Raw genomic sequence first — 7,776 nt, 5'->3', positions numbered from 1 at the left:
GCTCAAAATCCTAACGTGTGGACCCAAAGGTGAACCCCACAGCCCAGGCTCATGGGAGTCGGGAGACTTTCCAAGAAGCTTGCAAACAGATCCGTGCACCAAAGAAGCCCTCCCATGACCCTGGCTGCATCTGGGAGTGGCAGGGCTCCTGGTGAGCTGCCCAGCAGCCTCTGAGGACTCCTCGCCCCATAGCAAAGGCCCCTGCTCCCCGTCAAGGACCCAAGGGTGACCACCCCACACTCTCCGCCTGGCCCTCAAGCACTTCTTGGATGGGATTTTTATTTCTTGGAGCCATTCTGTGTGATTTCCTGGTGACAGGTGCTGTCAGACTCACAGTTCTTGGCAGGGCAGGCAGCTGGGGGCTGCCCTCCCTCCTCACCTTGTCTGGCTCCCTTCCTCCCTCTTCGACCTCCAAAGGGTGGTTACTACAATAGGGATTTCTGGTCCAGCTGCAGCCTCTCCAGCATTTCTGTTGCCTGCTATTCTAGACAGCAGGTACCTAATTCCTTTAGGGGCTGGGACAGCTCTGTCCCAGATTCATGGATCCCACTTTGGCTACTAAAGCTCTAGGTCAGGGTGGTGAACCGATGGAATTGCAGGCTGCAGTGGGCACACAGAGCCCTCTCTGTTGGCACATCAGCCAAGCCAACCCAGCAGCTGAGCATCAGGTAACAGTTTTTTTTTTTTTTCCAAACTAAAACCTTAGTATTCAGGTCTAATTGCAGTGCTGGCACTTTGTGATAAATAAATGGATTTTGGGTTGCAGTTTGGGCACTCGGTCTCTAAAAGGTTTGCCATCACTGCTGTAGGTCATCTGACTTATGCTTTCTTTCACCTGTTCACTCATTTAGTGATTGTGGCCCCTGCAACCTCTCTGACCTCAATACTACCTTTTTGGCTTAGGAGCTTGGTTTCTCCTGCCTGGATATTGCTTTTGGTGGTAAAGTTGAAAAACTGTAACAGGAACCGTGCAGTAGGTGACTTCTGTAATTTCTTGGTGTTTCCTAGGTGCCCTGGCACCACAGAACCGTCTTGGAGACTGGGAAAATGGTATGACAAGCCAGGGGACATGGCGGGGAGTGGGGCTGACAGTGTCTTCGGGTGGAATAAGTGAATGAGTGAATATTACAGTCATTCACTAATTCCACGGCCATGAATACCTACAGTATGGAAAGTGCTGGTGATAGAGTGATGACTTCCACATAAGACTTGGTCTCATGGAGCTGGGATCTGGGGGGCAGATGGGAGGGCCAAGCAAGAAATGGATAATCCCAAAGTCACTTGTGTAATTTTAGTGATAGCACAGGCTGCAAGGAAACCAGGAGCTCTGGGTATAGCATGGGGACCTGAGGGGCAGTGAGGCATGAAGGAGGGATCTCCTACTGAAGGCCATGCTGAACCTGAGCCTTTTTGACAAGTCAGTGGATAAGCATTCCAGACAGAAGGAACAGCATTCCAAAGGCCCTGAGAGGAGAGAGCGGTCTGCTTGGGAATCACTGCACAGAGGGCAGGCCCTGCAGACCTCTCTCTACAGCTGCCTTCCCAGAATCTCTGTGGGGCAGCTAGTAAAGATCTCAGAGAGGCACATCTGAAAACAAGTCTTAGCTTTTGTTACCAGCCTGACTTCTCCCACAAACATTTTTCCCAGGCAGGTTGTGGTGCTCACACTGTCCCTACATCAAACATCACCTTGTCAGAGAAGATCCCACTGGCTGTCCCACATGAACGTGAAGAAATGTCCCCTCCACCACCACCTTCTACCTCCCCACCTCACTTTGTTCTTATTCAACACACAAGCACCACTGGACTGGTGTCTGCGCTCTGCTTATTGTCTCCCTCCCTGACTGTAAGATCTTTGAGGAGATGAAAATGGCTATGTTCCCTGTGATGTCCTCAGGCCCCAGAACAGTTGGTGGGATATAGTTAGTGCTCAATTGTTATGGTTTGAATCTCAACTGTTTCCCCAAAGGCTCACATGTTCAGAGGTGGGCATTTGGAAGAGAATTAGATCACGAAGGCTCTAATTTCATCAGGAGAGTAATACATTGATGGGTTCATAATTGGATGCCATTGTTGGGAGATGATGGAAACTTAAGAGGCGGGGCCTAATTAGATGAAGCCGGTCCCTGGGGGCATAGCTTTGAATTCTGTCTTGTCCCTGGCCCCTTCCTCTTTGGTTCTCTTGCCCAACCACCTCACCTTCCCAGCTGCCACAAGGGGAGCAGCTTTGCTCCCCCATGCCTTTCCACCATGATGCTCTGTCTTGCCTCAGACCAACACACAGTGGAACCAGCTAACCATGGACTGAAACCTCTGAAACCATGAGCCAATATAAACCTTTCCTCTAGATCGAGTTTCTAATGTATTTGTCACAGCAATGAAAAACTGACTAACATACCAACAAATACCTATTTGAATAAACACATAAACATAGCCTAGATGGATGGATTCTGTTTCCAATATCAGACTGAGTGAGCCAAGGGATAGGAATGTTCATGATTCTAGAGCTCGGGCTACCTGGGAAATAGGTACAAATGGCACTTGCAATGGACAGGTAGTTAGGGTAGCACTCTGATCTCATGGGGTGGCTTTCCTGCATGGTGCCAGTCTGAGTGGGGCCTGGATCTGTGATTCTCTTCTACCTTGCAGAATATGCCCAAAGTAGCAAGACATGCATGATTGTGACTCTGTGTTTATGAGATGGCATTACATAGGACATAGAGAGCTATTTTCGAGGGTCTTTCTCTCTCGGTGGCTTTCAAGAAACAAGCTGGCAGTTCTGGTACCGCCACTGAGGTCTCGGGCTGCTGCTGCCACGGCCGCTGGGACTGGGGCTGGGGTCACTGGTGAGGCAGGGCTCAGGCCCGGCCAGGCAGCTCCAGAGCTCATGAGGGGGGACCATGCCGCCCACCGTTACCTGCGGGGCTGGGACCCGATGTGGTTAGAGCCGCGGAGCCTGGAGGAGCCCTGAGCGTTACTGCTTTGGAACAGCCACAGATTTAATTACTTAAAATAGTTTTATATGTAAAACTTGTAAAGGATCAGCACAATGCCTCCATGACCATCATCAGGTGAAGTGTGGTGCATCCACTTGATGACCCCAAGAACCCTAATAGAATGTTTACTACCAAATGGAATGATTGTGACTTTAGAATGCCTCTGTGAGGCTGCATTAATAACCATAAAGCATGCACTATTTAAGGAAGCAAGAAAATAACCTCCCCATCAACTTCTTCAAGATGAATCTTACATTTTTGTGTTACCCAAGAAGCAGAAAGGGAAGAATTTTTTGATGAAACAAGACTTTGTGACCTTTGGCTTTTTCAACTCTTTTTAAAAGTAATTGAACCAGTAGGCAACTATGAAGAAAAGATCCTCAATCGAGAAATTGGTTTTGTTATGGGCATGCCAGTGTGGGAATTTGATATGGTTAAAGATCCAGAAATACAGGACTTCCGAAGAAATATTCTGAATGTTTGTAAAGAAGCTGTGGATCTTAGGGATCTCAATTCACCTCTTAATAGAGCAATGTATTCTGTCCTCCAAATGTAGAATCTGCTTTAGAACTGCCAAAGCACATATACAATAAATTAGATAAAGGACAAATAATTGTGGTGATTTGGGTAATAGTTTCTCCAAATAATGACAAGCAGAAGTATACTTTGAAAATCAACCAAGACTGTGTGCCAGAACCAGTAATTGCTGAAACCGGGAAAAAACTCAAAGTAGGTTGCTATCCTCTGAACAACTAAAACTCTGTGTTTTAGAATATCAGGGCAAGTATATTTTAAAAGTATGTGGATGTGATGAATACTTCCTAGAAAAATATCCCCTGAGTCAGTATAAGCATATAAGAAGCTTATGACTCTTGGGAGGATGCCCAATTTGCTGTTGATGGCTAAAGAAAGCCTTTACTCTCAACTGCTTGAGACTCTCCTCATCTGGACTGTTTTACAATGCCATCCTATTCCAAACGCATCTCTACAGCTACACCATATATAATGGAGAAACATCTACAAAATCCCTTTGGGTTATAAATAGTGCACTCAGAATAAAAATTCTTTGTGCAACTTATGTAAATGTAAATATCTGAGACAATGATAAGATCTATGTTCGAACCGGTATCTACCATGGAGTAGAACCCTTATGTGACAATGTGAACACTCAGAGTACCTTGTTCCAATCCTAGGTGGAATGAATGGCTGAATTATGATATGTTCATTCCTGATCCTCCTCATGCAGCTCGACTTTGCCTTTCCATTTGCTCTGTCAAAGGCCGTAAGGGTGCTAAAGAGGAGCACTGTCCATTGGGCTGGGGACATACAAACTTGTTTGATTACACAGACACTCTAGTACCTGGAAAAATGGCTTTGAATCTTTGGCTAGTACCTCATGGATTAGAAGACTTGCTGAACCCTATTGGTGTTACCGGGTCAAATCCAAACAAAGAAACTCCACGCCTAGAGTTGGAGTTTGATTGGTTCAGCAGTGTGGTAAAGTTTCCAGATATGTCAGTGATTGAAGAGCATGCAAATTGGTCTGTATCCCGAGAAGCAGGATTTAGTTATTCACATGCAGGACTGAGTAACAGACTAGCTAGAGACAATGAATTAAGAGAAAATGACAAAGAACAGCTCCGAGCAATTTGTACACGAGACCCTCTGTCTGAAATCACTGAACAAGAAAAAGATTTTCTGAGGAGCCACAGACACTGTTGTGTAACTATCCCTGAAATTCTACCTAAATTGCTTCTGTCCATTAAATGGAATTCTAGAGATGAAATAGCTCAGATGTACTGCTTAGTAAAAGACTGGCCCCCAATCAAACCTGAGCAGGCAGTGGAGCTTTTGGACTGTAATTACCCAGATCCTATGGTTCAAGGTTTTGCTGTTCGATGCTTGGAAAAATGTTTGACAGATGACAAGCTTTATCAGTACCTAATTCAGCTAGTACAGGTCCTAAAATATGAACAATATTTGGTTAATTTGCTTGTGAGATTTTTACTCAAGAAAGCACTAACAAATCAAAGGATCGGACATTTTTTCTTCTGGCATTTAAAAATATGAGATGCATAATAAAACAGTTAGTCAAAGATTTGGTCTGCTTTTAGAATCCTATTGTCGTGCCTGTGGGATGTATCTGAAGCACCTGAATAGCCAAGTTGAAGTTATGGAAAAGCTCATTAACTTAACTGACACAAGCAGGGGAAGAAGGATGAGACACAAAAGGTACAAATGAAGGTTTTAGTTGGGCAAATGAGGCAACCAGATTTCATGGATGCTCTACAGGGCTTTCTGTCTCCTCAATTAGGAAATCTCAGGCTCGAAGAGTGTTGAATTATGTCTTCTGCAAACATCATGTCAGAGTTACTGCTTCAGAACAATGAGATCATCTTTAAAAATGGGGACGATTTACGCCAAGATATGCTAACGCTTCAAATTATTCACATTATGGAAAATATCTGGCAAAATCAAGGTCTTGATCTTCGAATGCTGCCTTATGGTTGTCTCTCAATCGGTGACTGCGTGGGACGTATTGAGGTGGTGAGAGATTCTCACACTATCATGCAGATTCAGTGCAAAGGGGGCCTGAAAGGTGCACTGCAGTTCAGTAGCCACACACTGCATCAGTGGCTCAAAGGCAAGAACAAAGGAGAAATAGATGATGCAGCCATCGACCTCTTTACACATTCATGTGCTGGATATTGCACGGCTACCTTCATTTTGGGAATTGGAGACCGTCACAATAGTAACGTCATGGTGAAGATGATGGATGACTATTTCATATAGATTTTGGACACTTTTTGGATCATAAGAAGAAAAAATTTGGTGATAAATGAGAACGTGTGCCATTTGTTTTGACACAAGATTTCTTAATAGTGATAAGTAAAGGGACCTGAGAATGTACAAAGACCAGAGAATTTGAAATGTTTCAGGAGATGTGTTACAAGGCGTATCTAGCTATTCGGCAGCATGACAATCTCTTCATAAATCTTTTCTCAATGATGCTTGGCTCTGGAATGCCACAACTACAATCTTTTGATGACATCACATATATTTGAAAGACCCTAGCCTTAGATAAAACTGAGCAAGAGGCTTTGGAATATTTCATGAAACAAATGAATGATGCACATCGTGGTGGCTGGACCACACAAATGGATTGGATCTTCCACACAATTAAGCAGCATGCATTGACCTGAAATGAGAAGTGAGAAACTGAAAGCTCAATATCTGGATTCTTCATGGCACTGTTAAAAACCGACAGCAGGCAAAGACTGATTGCATAGGAATTGCACAATCCACGAGCAGCATTAGAACTTACAGCCAGAAACAAATAAAATACTATATAATTTAAATAATGTAAAACAGGGTTTATAGCACTAAACTAGTTCCTTTCAAAGTTAAGCTTTAGAATAATGCACAATTTCATGTTATGCCTTAAGTCTAAAGAAAGGTAAACTTTGAAGATTGTATCTTTTTAAAACAAAACAAAACAAAACAAAAACCCCAAAACATATAGAAATGATGGAGAAGAAAAGAGAATGATGTTCTATGTGTCCTGCAAATGTTCTATGTTTTGAAATATGGATACAACAAACACTGTTGCTGCATTAGGGTCTAAGTAAACTGGAGTTTGTGTTAAATTACATAAGCCTGAAAAAGAATGAAATTTTTTTATTTTCCCATTGCTGTTCAATTTATAGTTTGAAGTGGGTTTTTTGACTCCTTGTTTAATGAAGAAAAATGCTTGCAGTGGAAGGGACTCTTGAGATTTCACCAGAGACTTTTTCTTTTTAATAAATCAAATCTTTTGATTATTTGGGATCTTATCTGCAGATTTTAGAAGCAGTCACAAATGAGACCTGTTACAACATGGTGTTTTTGTTGGATTTTTTGTTGTTGGTTTGTTGCTGTTACTGTTTTCTGACCATATTGACAAGATCTGCCTCTTCCTAGGGAAATTCTGGGCTAAAATAATCATCTTAGAAAAAAGAATGAGCAGGAATAGTTCTTGTTCCAGAATTGTACAGTATTCACCTGAAGTTGATTTTTTTTTCTCCTTTTGCAATTGAACTGAATACATTTTTTCATGCATGTTCTCCAGAAAATAGAAGTGAGTATTAATGTTATTATAAAGATTTTTTATTAAAGGCCATTTATATTATAAAAAAAAGAAATAAGTTGTCATAAGTAGATCCACCTACTGGGGAAGCTCACTTGGGGAGAAGCTGTGCCCAGCTTCGCAAGACCATAAATGTGTACTGTTTTAAACTGCTAAGTTTTTGGCAATTCATATGCAGTAACTGATCACTTTTCAGAGCAATATTTACTTTTCAGAGTTGTCAAGATGGGGACTATATATATATATATATATATACACACACACATATTATATGTAAATATATATACCGTATGTATCATATATATATGACATATACCATGATGCCTGGGACAGTGCTTGGGATAGAGCCAATATATGCCATCTTCCCCTCTCTTACCTTGTTATCTTGTTTTTGCCTGTACCAATTACTGATGGCCATAACCGGAACTTAATGAGCACTGAGCAGGGATGGCAGAGGTCCTGCAATGCACAGGCCAGTCAGCACATGGAAGGGTTGTTTCATGTAAAATACCAGTGGCACCTCAGTGGAGAAGCCCATTGGTGGTTACAGCAAGGTGACACCAACTCTGAGTCCACTATTGGCCAAGTGTAGACCACAGGAGTATAAAAACAAAGGCATACCAGTGGGCACCACTACAGATCTCAGTCAGACTG

The 7,776-nt window shown here is 42.7% G+C and overlaps 1 pseudogene; it reads left to right on the top strand.

Annotated features, from left to right (window-relative positions):
• Positions 1 to 3,049: 3,049 nt before the first annotated feature.
• LOC101701665 (phosphatidylinositol 4,5-bisphosphate 3-kinase catalytic subunit alpha isoform pseudogene) lies at positions 3,050 to 6,343 on the top strand (annotated as a pseudogene).
• The last annotated feature ends 1,433 nt before the right edge of the window (positions 6,344 to 7,776 follow it).

The sequence above is a fragment of the Heterocephalus glaber genome, unplaced genomic scaffold, assembly GCF_053883595.1.
Source record: "Heterocephalus glaber isolate CG9 unplaced genomic scaffold, H.glaber_assembly_v1.0 deba00001673, whole genome shotgun sequence".
NCBI classification, from domain to species: Eukaryota; Metazoa; Chordata; class Mammalia; order Rodentia; family Bathyergidae; genus Heterocephalus; species Heterocephalus glaber.
Note: the sequence above shows the minus strand (reverse complement) of the source record. Positions and strands in the feature narration are given on the sequence as shown.